The sequence below is a fragment of the Solanum pennellii genome, chromosome 1, assembly GCF_001406875.1.
Source record: "Solanum pennellii chromosome 1, SPENNV200".
Classification (NCBI taxonomy): domain Eukaryota; kingdom Viridiplantae; phylum Streptophyta; class Magnoliopsida; order Solanales; family Solanaceae; genus Solanum; species Solanum pennellii.
Genome location: NC_028637.1, coordinates 7,264,170 through 7,283,021, shown reverse-complemented (window position 1 = coordinate 7,283,021; position 18,852 = coordinate 7,264,170). Strand labels below are relative to the sequence as shown.

At 33.8% G+C, this 18,852-nt stretch overlaps 1 long non-coding RNA gene across 1 annotated transcript; it reads right to left on the bottom strand.

The window, feature by feature from the left end:
• Positions 1-263: 263 nt before the first annotated feature.
• Positions 264-6,665, bottom strand: LOC107015338. Its single transcript, XR_001456332.2, has 3 exons — positions 6,526-6,665; positions 6,136-6,201; positions 264-512 (listed from the first exon to the last, which is right to left on the bottom strand). It is a non-coding gene; the product is annotated as an uncharacterized LOC107015338 (long non-coding RNA).
• Positions 6,666-18,852: the final 12,187 nt, after the last annotated feature.

The window sequence follows — 18,852 nt, the reverse complement described above, 5'->3', positions numbered from 1 at the left end:
ACAATCATGCTTATATAACGTCCATTATTAAAGCCGATAAATTCAATAAAATTGCCGCTAAAAGTTCAAATCTTTAACGACAATAGTTTGGCGGCAATTATAAAGGCTAGAATATCCTAATTTTGTGGCTAGAAAATTCATTTAGTTTGATGCTATAAGTCACAAACTTTAGCGACCAATTGTTAGCCACAATTAGTAATGACTACATCCACTCGTAAATCCAATATTCTAATCAAAATAGAGCTTATTATAGGGCAATGAAGTTTGTCAAATGCTAGAAAATATATAATAAAATTCAGATAACATAATATATCTCATAATCCTAGAGAAACAAAAGAAAGTATGAGTCCAAACTATAGTATCACAATTTTAAAACTAAACTTATTTGAATGAAATATCTAATATCATTGTATAACCAATCCAATAAAATAATGTCTTTAAAGAATTTCCACGATGGTTCGCCGTACTAAAATATTTTATAAGTAAAATTTGTGAACATCATACCGTATGACCTGAAAATAATAAAATAAATGTGTCAAAAGATGAAATCAAATTGATAAAAACATCAAGAGATAGGAATTATATCATCTCATAAAAAATTACTCAAGGATCTAAAGCCACTTGGATCTCCTGTGTATATTATGATATAAAGTTATTTCATGTCTTTATATGAGATCACTAATATCAGCTATACAAATAACACATATGGATCAGACTAACTACATTACAGGGGCTGGAGACAATGCCAATGACTTTGTGATAAAACTAAGGACTGATTCCACTAAGATGCTTCCACAAATAGTCAGCTTAGTAGTAAGGATGAGGAGAAGCAGGCAGATGAGTAAAAGAAGTGCATAGTCCAGTTCCAGTCAACTGAAGTAATAAGGATGAAGAACAGCAACTAGATGTAGTAAAAGACATTAGTCCATAACCAATTATTTTAATGTAAGGACTAATGAGCAGAAAGATGTTTCAGTTTCTAATACTTCAGCTACTGTGGACAATACTGAAATTTCAGTAAGGGGTGAGCGATTGCATATGATGAAATTGCATTGGACTAGTCCTTACCAATGCCAATACGCAACTATACCAACAAAACCTACATATAAAACAAACTACGCTACATGCCTAGATGGAGAAGTTTTTGGTTCGATGGGCTACTTCATGGCTGCACGATATAGATGCATTATCAAGAATAGTTATCCATCCTAAATGGTTGCCATTCATGGAGATGCAATAGTCTAAAATAGAGAATTGATAGGACGGGCTGTAGACAGAGTAGCATCAGTATTTAGAACACTAATACCAACAGTTATATCAACTCCACTCCTTAACCAATCATTATTCTCAATCTGAAACATGGAAATTTTCTAAGATACCCAAGTCAGTAGAATCATTTTGCATTGATGACTCGAGTTGCACACTATTTTCCTCTCACATATCAAAAACATCTCGAGGTCTAGTTAATCTAGGTACAAACCATTCATGTTCTTGACGATCTTATACAAATATTACTTGTTGAGCTTGTTTTGCAAAAACAAAAGGTTCATGACGATCTCGGTTGCCATAATCAGCCAAGCGTTAAATTTTTCAACTGTGAAACCCAAGTCATCCATAAAATTGAAGATATTCTTTCTTTCAACTGTTACTATAAGAACTAAGGATACATTAGTGAAAAATAATGGAATTAATCAATACGTAATTGCATAACTCACAAGATGTCATTTTAACGATAAAAATTATCAAAGAGAAAGTTGATACTAATTTATCCAAATAATGAGTCAGCTCAACACACATGAAGAACTTCTCCATCGAGTCTATTTACATGAGAATGAGATGGAATCTTTCTCAAGGTTCCATGAAGGAACCTTGTCTATAATAATCTCTGAGTCCTAACTAGCTTATACTATGAGGTTAGCAATACACTTAAGGATTACCGTAGGTCACTCAAATGGGGTACAAAAGTGACTAGATTATGTGTTATGTCGCACGAACAGACAATTGAGAACCTTTTCTTTAAATGTCAATTTGATAGTATTATTTGGTATTGACTTTTCTAAGATGCCTAAGGATTTCCCAAATGTCTATGGGCTGGTTTAATAAATATAGTTGGGCTCTACAAAATTCTAGAATAAGTTTAAGTTAAGCTGAAATCTTAATTATATTAGTAACAAATTGTGTCTACCATTTATTGTTCAAAGGAACCATCAAGTTAAAGCTTGTAAAGTAAATAATATTATAAGACGGGTTGCTCAAAATATTCATGTTCGAGAAGAAGTTGCAGAACCTACATGCAGTTTGTAGTAGCTCATATTTTCAAATTTAAGCATTTGCTAGTTAAGTATACAGAGATTCTAATTGTAATACACTTAAGGCTTACGTAAATGGCTAAAGTGGAGTGTACAAAACTAACATGATTGTGACCTGAATGTATGTTATGTAGCAAAAACCTTAGACAATTGAGCACCTAATCTAAAAGTTCAAGTTTACTTCTATCATTTGGTCAAAACTTTTATGATGCATACGGATATATAGAAAGTATGCGGGATGGTGTGGAGGTTAGTTATGATATAAACAAATATATATTCTACAAGCAGTTTTATTTAAGTTAAATTCTTAATTATCTTACTAGCAGATTATATCTTCAATTTTATAGATAGAAGAAACCATTAAGGTATATAGCTTGCATAGTAAAGAATATTCTATGAAAGGTTGTTCAAGATATTTAAATTCAAGGAGAAATTGCAGAAACCACATATGATTTTGTAGTTCCTACTTACATATTTAAGCTTCTAAATGTTCAATTATTGAAAGCTTTCGATCAGTATACACTTAAGATTTACATAGGTAGCTGAAATGGGGAATACAAAGTGACCTGAATGTGTGTTATGTAGAAGGAACCTGAGATTATTTAGCACCTTTTCATTAAGTGTAAGATTATTAAACACCTTTTCTATTGAATTCTAACACTCAAAACAGAAAAAGAATAAACAAGTCCAGAACCCATAGGTGATGCTACTGATCATCAAGGACAGAATTAAATGTGTCCCCTACTATGGAACCAGGAAATTTGAATGACATGACCAATGAGCCGAAAGATGTTTCTATTTCTTACACTTCACCTTCTATGGACAATACTGAAAATTCAGTAAGGGATAGAGCGACTGCAGATGATGAAATTGCATTGGACTGCTCCTTACCAATGCCAATACACACCTATACCAACAAAACCTACAGTTTCTTGTTAGATGGGCTATTCCACGGCTGCACAATATAGTCAAGATTGGTTGATCCATAACTAAATGGTTGTTAATCATCCAAGTCTTTCTTTAAATGTTTCTTGTAGGTCTTTAATGAACTGTAAAGTCCCACTCACAGTTTATGAGTTTTTGCATATGACAAACTTTGTTGGTTATACTTCATAAAATGATTCTACAATCTAGCTAAATTCTGATATTTTGATAAAATGACTTTGTTTTGGATAAAATTACTTTATCATAGACTGCATATCACTACTACCAACAAGAAAACAAACTTTATTTTCGAGGGCTGGCAACAATATTGATGAATTTGGGATAAAATTCAAGGGTCTTGCAAGTCATCAACAATAGTGATCACAATAAGAAAATGCATAAGCAATGTAATATAAATCATCTTAAACAAAGAAATTAGGGGATGAGGTGAATAAAGATTACTTCGTAATCAAACCACTAATGTACAGCTATATCAACTAATCTTATAAATAGAACTAACAACACTTTAGCGGTTGGAAGCAATTCACATGATTTTGAGATAACATTCAAGGGTTGACAAGACATAAACATGAGTAGTCTAAATTGGAAAATGCAAAATTCATGGTTATGCAGATAGACTGAAACAGAGAAAGGATGGGATAGGTCACATAAGGAGTAACTTAAGTAATTGCAACACTAACCCATAACTACACCAACAAAACCGATCGATAAAACTAATTAGACTTCAGTCTAGAGGGGACTAATTAATGGTTCGATGGGCTATTTCACACGCCTAGAAGGGAGCAGTTATCTCAATTAGAAAATGCAGAATCAATGAAATATATTTCATCTTAAACAAAGAAATCAGAGGATGAGGCGTATAAGGATTACTTCGGGTGATTGGACCACTATATGCAACTATATCGACCGAACTCATAAATAGAACTAGCAACACTTCAACGGCTGGAAGCAATGCAGATGACTTTAAGAAAACATTCAAGGGCTGGCAAGGCAGAAACATTAGTAGTCTCAATTGGAAAATGCACAATTCATGGCAATGCAGATAGTCTAAACCAAAGAACAAATGGGACGGGCTGTGTAAGGAGTAGCTTAAGTAATTAGAACATTAATACACAACTATACCAACAAAACCGTTCGATAAAACTAACTCGCCCTTAGGCCTTGAGGGGACCAATTTCTCGTTCGATGGGCTATTTCACTGGCCTAGAGGGGAGCAGTTATCTCAATTGAATGCAGAAGCAATGAAATATAAATTATCTTTAAAAAAATCAGGGGATGAGGTTTAGAAGTATTACTATGAGTAATCCGACCACTAATACTCAGCTATATCAACAGAACTTATAGACAGAACTAACAACACTTCAGCAATCGGAAGCAATGCAGATGACTTTAAGGTAACTTTCAATGGCTGGCAAGGCATACCCATGATTAATCTCAATTGAAAAATGCAAAATTCATGGTGATGCAGATAGTTTAAAACAGAGAAAGGATAGGACGCGCTGTGTAAGGAGTGACTTAAGTAATTAGAATGCTAATAAACAGCTATACAAAGAAAACCTATCAATAAAACTAACTCTACTTCAAGCCTACAGGGGACCAATTTCTGGTTCGATGAGATATTTTACAGGCCTAGTCAGTATGTCCTATTCGAAAGGAAAAATGAATTCAAGGCCAACATATCAATTAGATGAGGAAAAGTCATTGCATCACAATCTAATAACATAATTTCAGGTCAAGGTTAATTGCACAATGTTTAGACACATAAAAAACACATATGATCATTATAATCACCATGAGAAGGAGCAGAATTTTTTTCTGATGCCCAAGGCTGATTGGTTGAGGTTAGTTAGGCTATACAAAATTCTAGAAGTAATTCTAGCTAAGCTACAATCTTCATGATATTACAAACAGTGATACAACTATACAAAAATAAAGCCGTGAAATAGAGACAGGACATGAAAAGACATGAAAAACAGAGTATGATACAACTTCACTTCCCTTCTCACTTTAAGCGAGAAAAACACTCACTTTTGAGAATGCTACTCAAGAGTTTTCCCACAATAGTAATAGTATTTGGATAGAAGTGTAGCTATATTTTATTTTTCTTAGCTCAAACTGAATCTAGTTCCCTTTCTTCAACTCAATGAACTTTCTATTGAAATCTAACACTTAAAAACATATTCTCACTTCAAAACATAATTTTCAGCTCTATTCGCAAGAATATAACTCATGTCATAAATTATTTCTAACAACTCCATCCAGAAGATCAGAATGAAAAAATAGAAAAATTTGCAGACAGTGTTTTGAAAAAAAAACTTATAGCAGCTAGCGGCGCTTTACGTTGAAACAGAGAAAAAAAGAAGAATATAAGAGAAAAATATTGAAAGATTTTAATTTATGACGACTACTAAAAAATTTAGCACTGAACAATGTATTTTTTAAGTTACCAATTGCACAAAATATATAGTTGTAAAAGAGTACTATCACATACTAAGTAATGAAATTTCATTGATTCGCATTGGTTTCTAGTTCTTCAACACGGAAACAAGCAGCAGTTCTCAGTTTCTAAACGTAGAGAAACAATCTTAAGAATCAAACATTCCTTTTCAATTAAATCCCGAAATCGATATGAAATTTAATTCCAATATAATAACATCCTCAATTGGAACACACACATCAACGTACTACAAAACTTGGTTTGATGTTCTGTTTTAGATTTAAAATAATAATCACGAGAATTTAATACATTAACAAAAACAATATCAAACATATCAATCAATTGCCCAACAAATAAATAGTAGACATAAATCACACAACATACTTCGTAAACACATTATAACTACGTTTACAAAATAAGAAATCACATCAATTTTTCAAATACCTGGAAAGTAGAATCTTTATCCGATGAAGACATCAAAGTGTAAGATACTATTAAATCTGTCAAAACCTACAGAAAAACGTAAATACAAAAAAATTGAGAAACCGTCAAACTCCATATGAATTCCAAAATCAATTCTTATTCATGTAGTTAACAAAAGTTAACCCAAATGTTCTGCCAGCTATTATGTGATAGGATTTCGTTTCAATAAGAACATGATATGAAAAATCTGAAACATAGAATTTCTACGTGAAGATGGAGAGTAGGGAAGAGCTGCGTGATGTACATGAGATTCTAAAAGAGAGAATTTCTACATGAAGATGGAGAATAGGGCAGAGCTATGTGAATAAGGAAACGCTAAGGTGAATATGGAAGATGTGCAAATCGATATACCTGTGGGCTTTGAAGATGGAGACTCGCAATCATAAAAATGACAGAGGTGCGATTGATATTCAGGCAGTCGACTATAATAGGGAATAGGGTTTTTCTTTTAACTTTGTAATTTTAAAGTTAATTATTAATAATTGGAGGAAATGTTTAAATTGTACTGGAAACTTTTGGAGGGACAAAAAAATGAAAGTTGAGTTCAATAATGACTTCTATAGGCATATAAATTTTATTTGCCACTAAAAATATATCTTTTTGCGGCTATAGTTCATCTGCCACTAATATCTCAGCTTAAATAATGAATTAGCGAAAAATAATTAATTGCCGCTAAATAATTGCCACTATAACCCTGTTTTGTAGTAGTGATAGTTATTAACTCGGACTAAGTGGTAGACACACCCCTTAGAAAGTAACTTCCTCGCCTTAAGATATGAAATGAATCGACCCTTAGGCACTTTTGTACTACTTTTCCACTATAAGACTGGATCATTTGGAAACTGAAACTTGACTACTCCATTTCTACAATCAACTGAGGCATAGCAGGCATGAATTCAATCCATACCAAGAACGACATCAAAGTCTACCATGTGTAACTCAACTAAATCAGCCATGGTACTCTTGTGACTGATGAAAACAAGACAATCACGATAGACTCTTTCTGCTAAAATGGATTCACCAACGGGTGTGGAAAAACTAAATGGTTAACTAAGTTGCTCAGGAATAATTTCAAAGTTCATGGCAACATAGGGAGTTACAAATGATAAACTCACTCCTGGGTCTAATAATGCATAAACAATAATGTCAAAGACTCGAATCATACCAGTGACAACGTCTGGCAAATTCTTATGTTCTTGGCGATTGTTGAGAGCATACAAGCGGTTTCTTCCTCCGACAGCACCAGAAGTAGTTCCCTTGGGTGCAGCCCTGTCTGGTGGACCAACTGATGAAGACTAAGCTCGGTTGCCCCCATTACCACCACCTTGCTTGTTCTTTGGGCACTCCCTCATGAAATTCCAGTCTGACCACACTTGAAGCGACCCGCGGAGCCCTCACGACAAACACCAGAGTGGTTTCTATTACACTTGGTGTAGGCAGGAGGCTTACTACCTCCATGCGCCACACTACCTTATGAATATGCAGGCTTAGCTTGGGAGTATAGACCATGATGCTCACCTCTGTCTCTAGGCGCAGGCGCACTAGCCGATGATGGCGCAGGCTTAGCTTGGCTTTCTTGTTTTTGTACTCTTCTCTGTCCCTCAACTTTTCCTCTTGTACATGTTGTACATAAACCATCAACATCGAAATGTCTATGTCTCCAATAAGCATTGCAGCCCGACCCTTTTGGATTGAAGCATGACCCAAGCTAACAACGAACAAACTCATCCTACTCCTCATGTCCTTAACCATCTCTGGAGCATAACGAGATAGTTGGGTCAATTTCAACACATACTCATGCACACTGAGTGAGTTCTGCTTAAGGGTGAGGAACTCATGTACCTTGGCCTATTTCAATTCTCGAGGAAAGAAACTCCCCAAGAAAGCTTCTTCAAATCAAGCCCAATTCGAATGTGGTGCATTTTCATCTCTGCCCTCCTTCCACTGGTCGTACCAAGTCCTCACCACATTCTTCAGTTGGTATACAACTAGTTCAACTCTCTCAACACCAATGACATGCATCATATCGAATACCTTCTCCAACTCTTCCATAAAGTTTTCCGCATCTTCAATTCTGCTCGAACCAGTGAAACTGGAGGATTCATTCTTATGCACTCACGAGTCCTTGAGGTGCCAGCCCCTTCTTGTCGAGCTTCCCTTCGTTGACCAACCTGGTTAGTCACAGCTTGACTCAACATCCTAATTGTCTCTCTGAACTCAGCATTAGTAACTTCTCCTTGTGGTTGCACTTCAAGTGCATTGGGTAGTTCCTGTTCCTAAGGTTCAACGTTCCTCCTAGCTGCACGACCTCTTGCTGCTCTTCGTAGAGGCATGGTTATTTGAAACACGCGCAAGCACGAATTAGAGAGACTTTTAGAGATAAACTCTAACGCACGAAAAGGAATATGAAGGAAGCAAGGAATTCCTAATTATTGTAGCCTCTTAATCATAGATCTGGCGCGCTTCACACCGTTGACTAAGACTCTACAGATACAACTTCATAGACTCCCTAGGACTCTTGAACTCTGTGCTTTGATACCAAGTTTTTCACGTCCTAAGCCTACACCTTGGACGTGACCGGCACCCAATGACCATTACTGGCCTTGCGCGAACCCTTATCATGGCTTACTTAACTCAGCGGAAGACTTAAACATAGGATATAACTTAAGAATAATTTTAAAATAGTACTTAGCCAGAATGGAAACTTCAAGTCTTTACAAATGAGATGAAAGACCAAAGAAAACTAACACTGTCTATTTATGAAGCCTCTAAAATAGAGATGGATGTTGGGACATGACCCCCAATCATCCTAATAACTGAAAACTAAATCAAATAGTTAAATAATAAAGATGTCCTCCAGAATGAGGGGAGGCTCACCAACTGACTCTGATCTGCTCACTGGATCAACGACACGCCGAATGTTGATTCCAGTTACCTGCGTCTGCATCATAATACGATGCAGGTCAACTGGCATCAGTACATTGAATGTACAAGTATGCATGTTGGAATGCTAACAACACTTGAACTTGAAATGGAGTAAAAAGAAACGCTTACCTTGGCTCTGCTCAACTCATGAATAACTACATATTTTAATATAATGCAGTTTAAAAGTAATGTGCAATATATAGAAAATTGTCTCAAAAATGTTGTAAACTCTAATGTCTGCTAGATACAATTAACTCTAACATGTATATTGAAATACATGTAAACTGATGTATATAAAATACAATAAATTATATGGGAGTTTCTCTAACTGACAACCATTACTTAAGAGCTACAGTGATGATACAACGATCTACCTCACGCTGTCAGCGCATCCTATACCCGGCCAAACCAAAACTGCCTAATGGATCCACTAGTCTACTGGGAAAAGAGTTCATCTAAAAAGTATGAACCTTTTCTACCCATGGTGGCTGTGATTTGTCTAGACTCTACTCCATATCGGTGCTCAATACTAGTCCCAAAAATATGCTGGCTCCTATATTTTAAAATATACTGATTATGTGGTTTGAGATTAGTGTTCAAATACTTAGCTCAAGGCTATCTTGGAAATCAAGTTTCCCTACTTGTTTTTTTTTTAGAAAGTTATAGTTCTTTTCTAAAAGCTTGTCCTAAGGCTCCTCAGAAATCAAAGTTTCCTTACTAGTTTAAATATACAACATTTTAAGCTTCTTTGGGAATACTTAGTCCCCATATACCTTTGAAGAAAAGGACTTCAACTTACTATTTACTTATCTTAAAACTTAAGTCTCAAAACATAATTAAAATGTTTAAACAAGACTTTTCAAAACCTTTAAGAGTTTTTCTTTGACTTATTTCTTAGCTTTTAGACTTGACTCTTTACTTTTTTGACTTAGATCTTAACTTTTTTTGAATTGGGTTATGGATTCAAGGTTCATGATCTCATGTTTATAGATGATTTCACGATGTTTAGATATACCTTAGAGTGTTGGAATCAACTAAGAAATGTGGCTACATAACTTAGGAACTAGTACGAAAAGATGGGGGAATAATGGGGTCTCCAAACAACCCTGGAGCTCTCAGAGGCACGGGGTGTCAGAGCCTGACGGAAAGACTCTGTCCTGAGGTGCTCTGGCTGGAGCGATGCGACAGGACCTGTCGGACAGAGCCTGCCCTGAGGGGCTCTGGCAAGCGAGCGCTCCAGGGTCTTTCAGACGGGAATTCCAACTTTTATTCTCCGTTTTTCATCCCTAATTCTTCTATTATTCCATGGATCTTTCCCTAAACACTTAGGTTCACTAATAACCTCAATGTCTAATAGATTCAACTCGAAAAATAACCTAAAAACACAAATCAAATCAACTAAAGATAAGCTACGACTCAACCAACAAGAATTCAACAATTGTTCATCAAGAACTTCAACATTCATCATTCAATTTACAAAAAATTCACTGATTTAAACACGTTTGTGTGTCGGTGAACTAACCTTACACAAAAAGATCTCACTCACCTTAATAGGGATCACCCCTGATGAATTTTACGAGGATTCTTGGCGTTCTTGATGGATTCTTGATCTTTCTCTCCTCTTCTCTTTTCTCCCAAGACCTAAGCGTGATTTCATTTTCTAAAACTGACTTAAGGCTATTTTTACCCTTATAAACCCTTAAAACAAATTAGGTAATAGTAGGGTGAAAAGACTAATTTATCCTTACTAAAATCCGGATTGGAACTTCCTCTATCCAACAACCCAACTCCCGAAAGACATATCTCCCTCATACGACATCGGAATCGAGCCAACTCGGAGCCATTGGAAAGATATTCCATAGGGATTTCAAACAATATGAATAACTTACTCTAACTCAACCTGAGCTCGAATTTATGGCCGTTTGAAAATGACTAAATCTCACTTTTTAAACTTAGGAAATTTTCCAGATTTTTTCCCTTTCTTTCCAAAAGTGATTATTTTGGCCTTCTTAGATTATCCCTAGATATTTCGAGTTACGAGATGTTACAGTTCGGTTTTTGTTTGTATGATTTATCACAATTATTTTTTGTATATGCCTCATGGATTATAAAGTCCAATCAGGTTTAGATAGCTTTATCACTTCCACTATTTACTATATCAGCTTTACTTCGATACATGTCTAGTTATGCCTTTGCTTTTTTCATGTTGCCTTATTATCTTTATATTGCAATCGCAAGCTCATTGGTCTATGATGCTTACTGAGCATCCATTCTTTTGGTACTCATACTGCACGCCGAACATGTTTCCCTGATGCAAAGTTGAGCACTATTTGGCTGCATAATTCTCGTGTTATTGTAGCTGATATTTTGGAGATCGAGGATGAGTTTATTAGTGTTCATAGTTGACTCATCTCCTTCTGTACAGTTTTGACTAGTCTTTTGTATTCCGAGACAACTTGCATATTTGTTGTATATGTCTAGTATGTATTGTCCTTTTGCAGTAGCTTTGCACTAGCATCCACTAGATGTGTAATTCACATTTATTTTCAATGTTCTTATCTTAATTTTGTATTATTATGCTTTTTACTATTCTTCCGCTCCCTAAGCTCGTTTTCTAATGGGATTTAGCAAGTATTATCATATCCCAGTTTTGGATCTTGACATATAGAAAATTGGTTAGACACCCAATGTGGTCTGACTGATTTAGTTTGAAATGAGTATATGGATCTCTAGAGTCCCCCCCCCCCCATAGATTATTTGATTGTTAACAAAGAAATATGTATGTAGTGGTGTGTTTGGTCATTGCATTACATTCATCTTGATCTGATTTTATCAACGTGTCTTGAAATATTTTTGGATTATTGGAAATAATCAATCTTGTATCTATAAAGGTAAATTAGATTTATTTGATTATTTGATATTTGAGAGATTATTTGTTTAGCTATTGATTAGTAGTTAATGTAAGACCCCGAAAATGAATTAAGGTGCTTAGAGTCTCACATGTGTCCAAAAAGGTTTAAAATATGTTCATTAAGTGTTTTATAGCATGTATACTTGATCTGAAGTCATTTGGAGGTCAAACGTCCAAGAACGTTCGAGACGTTCGAAAGTTGGTCTTTAGACGTGCTAGTGTGTCCTTGTATGTTTACCTTTTTTTATGTGTTGTTTGGAGTTGAAAATCAGTAGGGGTGAACCTAGCATCCTAATAGACATATTAAGGGCCAAAACGTCCGGGTACGACTCCCCGAGGGCCACTCTAAGGGCCCCCGAGGAGGACCCAAATGTTGGACCAAGAGGCTGCCCGAGGCAGCGAGCAGCAGCCAGAGTTGGGGATGCCCTCGCATCGCGCACCTGGCACTGAATGTGCCTGTGCGACGCGCACCCAAAATGCACCGTACTGCCTCAAAAATTATTGGGGCCAAGAATCAAAGGTTGCCTCTGCGATGCGCAGCCACTTTCCAGATCCGGTTGCATCGTTTTAAAGTCAATTTTGACATGTCTAAAAGTCCCAATAAGTATGGGGGTGTTTTGGTAACTTAGGGAGACAAATAAAAAAATTTAGTACCTTTTTAACCTTGTTCTCAAGCCAAAACCCCAACACCTAATAAGAAAATAAAAAATCCCAAATCTCTCTTCTCTTTCAAATTCTCTCAAACCTCGATTGGAGGGAAAACTCAAGTTCAAGCTAGAGGCTGGATTTTCATGGTTTTTTCTTCAATTTCTTGTGGGCTTCTCATGTATAAAGGTATGCTGATCCTTCATCTCTAAATAACCTTTCATTTAGCGAGTTCCTTACCAAGTTTTCAAAGAGAATTCATGATCAAAATTCCCTATCTTCCAATTTAGCCATGAGTTCTTTCTCAAAATGTTTTCAAAGGCTTTCTCATGATGAATTGATGTTAATGTATCGATTTTAAGGTGAATTTAAATCCAATTGCATGATGAACCCATGTTCCCTTCAAACTCTCGATTTAGCTTATGTGTGGGCATTGTGATCTTGACCTTATGTAAATCAAATTGTGATTCAATTATATTATAATGCCTATATTTACTAACTAGTATGTGTATTGATGGTGAATTGTTGATGAGTGATCCAGGTGGATCAAGGTTTGAAGGTTTGAATGAGACTAGCCTATAATGTAGTATCTTGTGATCTTGATGCTAGCATGATTGTTATGTGATTCAATTATGTTAAATTGATGGTTAGATACTGCCTATGATATCATGTGATGATGAATTATGTGTTGTTGATCCAATATAGATTGATGCTTGAAGACTTGATCTCTACTTCCTACCGATTGTTAAGTTATAGGATTCACTGTAATCTCGACTCTATAGTGCATGAACATAGGATTTCGTTTATGTAAAGATACTTTTAGTTATTGCCTTATATTGATATTATTGATGAATTATGTGTATAAATCATGGATGTGATTAAAGTAAGGGAGTTTTGGTAAGGATGATCTACATTCCTCCAATTCTATAGATTGATGATGTAGTGTACTTGATATGATCTTGATCTTATTATGATTAATGCATGATTTCGATTATGTTAGTGTAACTTTAGATACTGCCCTAGATATAAATTATTGATAAAATATGAGTATTTATCAATGATGATCAAAGGTTAATGGATTGGTAAGAATTGCTCTACTTCTCTACTTCTCTATAGATTGTTAGTTGAGTTAGCCTTGTATGGCATTGTACGGTATGGTCCACTTATGATGACATTGTTAATTTTATTGTTATTATATATGTGATTTGATCAAGGCCTTGAAGGCAATTTTGTTAACAAGGAATGATGGTGGTGATCATCAAATGTGAAGCATGCCTAGTCTTCCATTCTAGTTGTGATCTAGGTTGTATTGCTTATGTAATAGGTATGTGAATGACTATGTTAGGGTTGGTTTAGGTGCTGTCAATGATGAATGACCCCTTACCTACATACCCCTAAATGAATGTGTGATTAGCTATGGTCAGGAGTCTTGAATGCAAGTGTTGAAGTTATATTGCCTCCTATGCTATTATGTGTTGTGTGGTCTATGCTTGATTGTGCATTATGGTCCTAAGAGAGTGACTGCCTCAATTTGTTGTTGATATCCATTAGGTGATCATGTTGACCAATGTACACCCACTCACACTTCATGCATGTTTACAAGTAGTATAGATTCATGATGTCTAATGAAAGGGTATGCTCATATGCACTTGTGTCTACTGCTATGCATGCAATGTATATGTACATGAAGTATGATTATGTATCCCTTAATTAGGATGACTTGATGGGTGTACTAGTATAGGCAAGGGTATGGGACCTTGTCAATGCATTGCACATGTCTGCCTTGATAGAATAGTTCCTAGGTTTGGTTTTCTATGTACATGAATGTGAATGCATGATTATATTAATATATAAACATTTGTGGCCTTAATGTGTTGTGTGAAAGAATTGCTCACATATATGTAAAAAAAACACATGTATGATGATCTAGTCAATTGAGGGGCCTTGAGAGGTGTTTTCAAGTGTACCCTAAACTAGATGGTGCTTTACATATGTTATGTCCATGTGAAAGGACTTCTTACATGATTTAGGTTGATGAACTCTCATCTATGACCTATAAGCTAAGCATATGAGGGGTTAACTCTCTTAAGACTACATTTTATAAAGAAATGTTAATAAAGGCTTTTCAATAAAGGAAACTTAGCTTAGCACCGAGTGAACTTGAAGATAAGGGTGTCCCTTCCCATTGTAGGAATGTGGATTCACCATAGTCCTCACGAGGTGGTTAGCCTCATAGCCCAAGGGCATAGAATGATATTTCCATATATGCCTCTAAGTTCCATAAATTATGTTTGCCCCATAGGATCTAGCAAGTGATATCACTTAGTATGCTAGCACGTGTTAATGTTCTACTTTGGCTAAGTAGAGCACCTTCCCTTAGTGTAAAGCTCTACAACACCAAATTTCATGTAGCACCCATGGTCTTAGTGTCAGTTAAGGCTATAGTTTCCCTAAAGTAAAATGGACAATGGAAGTAAAGAACTACACCCTAACTAGGATAACCTAAGGGAAGTTGCTTAGTGTAGGTAGGGGTATGGGACTTCACCTATGTATTGCACAAGTAACTCTTGAAGGGAGTTCTTGGAAGGTGTTCTAATGTATGATTATATTTATGTTCCTTATGCATGACATTGTGGTGTTGTCTATTTGTTGTGATGATATGCATGGTATGAGTTCTAATGAGTTTATATGATGGGTGTATTACTTGGTGTGAATGAAGTGTTGATACTTGTCGTGTTGATATATGAAGAGAATTAATGTTTCTGGTTCTATGATAGATTTACTATGTACGTATGAGGTTATGGGGCTTCACATGTACATTACACTAGTAAACTTAGATTAGGATTGTGAATAAGTATGTTGGGTTTAATGTGAAGTATGTGCCTTGTTATATGAAATGGTTCTATGAAGGTATGTATTGGCTTGTGTAGATGGTATCTATGAGTACCTTGTGGCCTTAAGGTGATGCACTGCACCAAGTATCACTAGAGGGTTACTTGGGAAGTTTAGGAAATGAAGTTGAATGAACTCACTGTAAATGGAAATAAACTTACTGTAAAATAATGCAAGATGTGACTTAAATTCTATGTGTGATTTTATGTGGTATTATGACTATTGGATATGCCTAAATGAAGTATGTAAGTTGTATAATGCTTAATGTATCAAGTTTTATGAAGTTTTCACAAAAAGGCATGATGCATGGTTTCAAGTAAAATGTCCCTTTTAAATGCATGGTTGCCATACTTAGTGCATTTTTGTGCTAACTCCATTCTTCTCTACTTTTTACACAAAGTGTAGGCTATAGATGCTTAAAGGATGTCTTTAAAGTGAAGGTTTTCATATGTATTTCCCATGCTCAAGAAAGGGGTTCTTATGATCCAAGGATTTCCTATGTCAAGTTTATATATTCAATGTATTGTAATAGCTTAAATATTATGTTATGATGTTAAAGGGTCATGTCCCTATTCTATTCTATGATGTTGAGTCTAAGATGACAAAAGAGACTTAGAGTCTAAATATGTATTATGACCTATATATATATATATACATATGAAGTGATGTTTCTAGCATATGATGTCCTATAAAAAGTTCTAAATTTTCCGCTAAATTTACTATGACAATGAGATGAATGATAACTATGGGCTTGTATAAGACCTTCGAGAGGTCAAGTACGCCATGTTACTTCTAGGGGTGCTCCCTGGTCGTAATAGTTGAAAGATTAATTTATTTTATCATTTATTGCTATATGTTAATAGTATAATTTTAATTGAAATGATCACTAAAAAAGTGAGGAGGTAACCATATGGAAGGTTGGTTAACCTTCGTCATCACATCTATTTACGATCAGTTAATATTTCAATTTAGGAACAGGCAATAATATTGTCTAGTACATGTAAGTTAGTCACTTACTTTTAAGTCAGCTTTTTATTTTTGAAAATATTTGATAAATATAAAAATAATTTTTAAAATAAGTCAAAAATGACTTAAAATAATTTAGGAAGTGTTTGCAAAATTAAAGATCACCTAAATTTTTTTTGTTTTTTAACTTAAAAAGTTATTCAATGACATCTATTTTTTAAATCAATCTAAACTCGCTCTATATCTCTTTACCATAGTTGTCTTTTCTTTTCTTTTTACAATTAATGTTGTTTTAGACTTGTATTCATATTTTTTGTTGTTCTTGTATTTATTGATGATGAATTAAATTAATGTTATTGTATTTAACTTTTAATAATAGTCAAATTAATCTACAATACATTTATAAATATGTCAATCAAATTATTAATTGGGAAATACTCCCTGTAGTTCATATTAAGTGAATTGTTGGACTTGTTTCATAATTATAAATAAAGTGAATTGTTCAAAGTTTAAGAGAGTTATTGAGATTTTTTTCTTCATAAATATTCTTTATTTAATCAGGTTCTTAGTATTTTTCATGTTCTAAAAATATAGTTTGAAAATAATAATCTTTAATCAATTTCGATTACTTATTTTAATTAAAGTGTAATTAACGGAGAGCTTAATTGGAAGGAGACTTTGGTAATTGGATTTGGTGTAATTAAGTTTAATTATACTGTCGGTCTTGTTCGATTGGATAAGTAATTACTTGGTCAATATGTAATTGATGTAATTGGTAGGGAATTACATTCTACAATTCACCGACAGAGGTTGTGATTGCTAGTAATTACATGGTGTAATTACCAGCCGATTACTTTTTAATTTCTATTTCTAAGAATTTTTTACTTCTATTATTTTAAGTTTTTTTTTTTTTTAAAAAAAGATTATTGTTTGTTTTTTATAAATATATTTCATTTTCTTCTTGTTCTCAACCTTACTTTACGTGATTCTATGTAATTTTTTTGTTTTATCTATTTCTTTATGCCATGCTTATTTTCTTATTAGCATAATTTTATTAGCATTCTAATTTTTAAATTAAAATAGAATTTATTGTTAAGTAAGATTATAGACTTACGTTTTCTTTTTAAAAATAAAAGATAAAAAGAATCATATTTATGTATGCTATCTTGAAATTTGCTATAAGAGTATTATGTTTAATTTTTTGTTTTTGAATTTATAAGTTATGTTATATTTTTAGTTTCATTTGTTTTAGTAATATTGGATTCATATTGCATGTCATTTTTTAATTAAACGATAAAATATTTTTGTCAAATATTTAATAATTAATGACATTTTATTTATATATTAATAGTTTTATCAAACATGCATTTCACAATATTCGTAAAAATTGCATACTTTTAGATTTTATGATTAATTCAATTGAAATATATTAATTTGAAAAAATATGAATCAATCGAATTGATGTATTCTAATGACTATTTGTTAACATCAATGGGGAAAAGAGATTTATGGTGGTTCAAGTGATAGATCTGAATTTTGGTAAAAGAAATACGATTAAAAGTTGTAAATGAAAGAAATTTCGAAGAAAAATAAATTGGATCATAATTATTAGTTATTTAGGAATGTGATGATACTAGTGAGGATAAAAGATTGTAGTGATATCTCTAATGTGAAAAAAATGGAGAGAGGTAAAGGGATGAAAGAGGAATGATGTGAAAAAGAAAGAAAGCCAATTTTTTTTTTTTAAAAAAAAATTTATAATAAGTGATGTGTCATTTAAAATGTTATGTGGATGATATATATTATTTTTGTCAAGTGTTTAAAGTTCAATCACAACGAAAAGAGTTTAAAATGCTTAGTTTCACCAGAAATAAATGATGCAATTGACAAGTGATCAAATAAAATAGTTTAAAATACAAACTTATATAAATACAAAAGTTTATAACACCATTCCGCCATTTATTTATAGTGCTCATAATTACATATCTTGGTTGGGTTACGTCTACTGTACTTGCTTCTAGATCTAGTATAGTTACATCTAGTTACATTATGTTTTAGGAAATACATCTTGTCTCTTTCTTCTTTTGTTCACACTTCTCTCCCATTCTTATTTTTATAATGTATCTATATTTTATATTTTATATTTTAATTTATCTATGTATTCTGTATCAAATATATACTAATATATCCGACGTATCTAATGCATTCAATATCAATTTTATCTACCTAATACAAAAAATGCGTTGGTATATTTAGTATATCTACGCATAGTTACATATTGGTTCTTACGGGGCATTAATGTATCCAATGTATTCAGTGTAATTTCATATATATATATA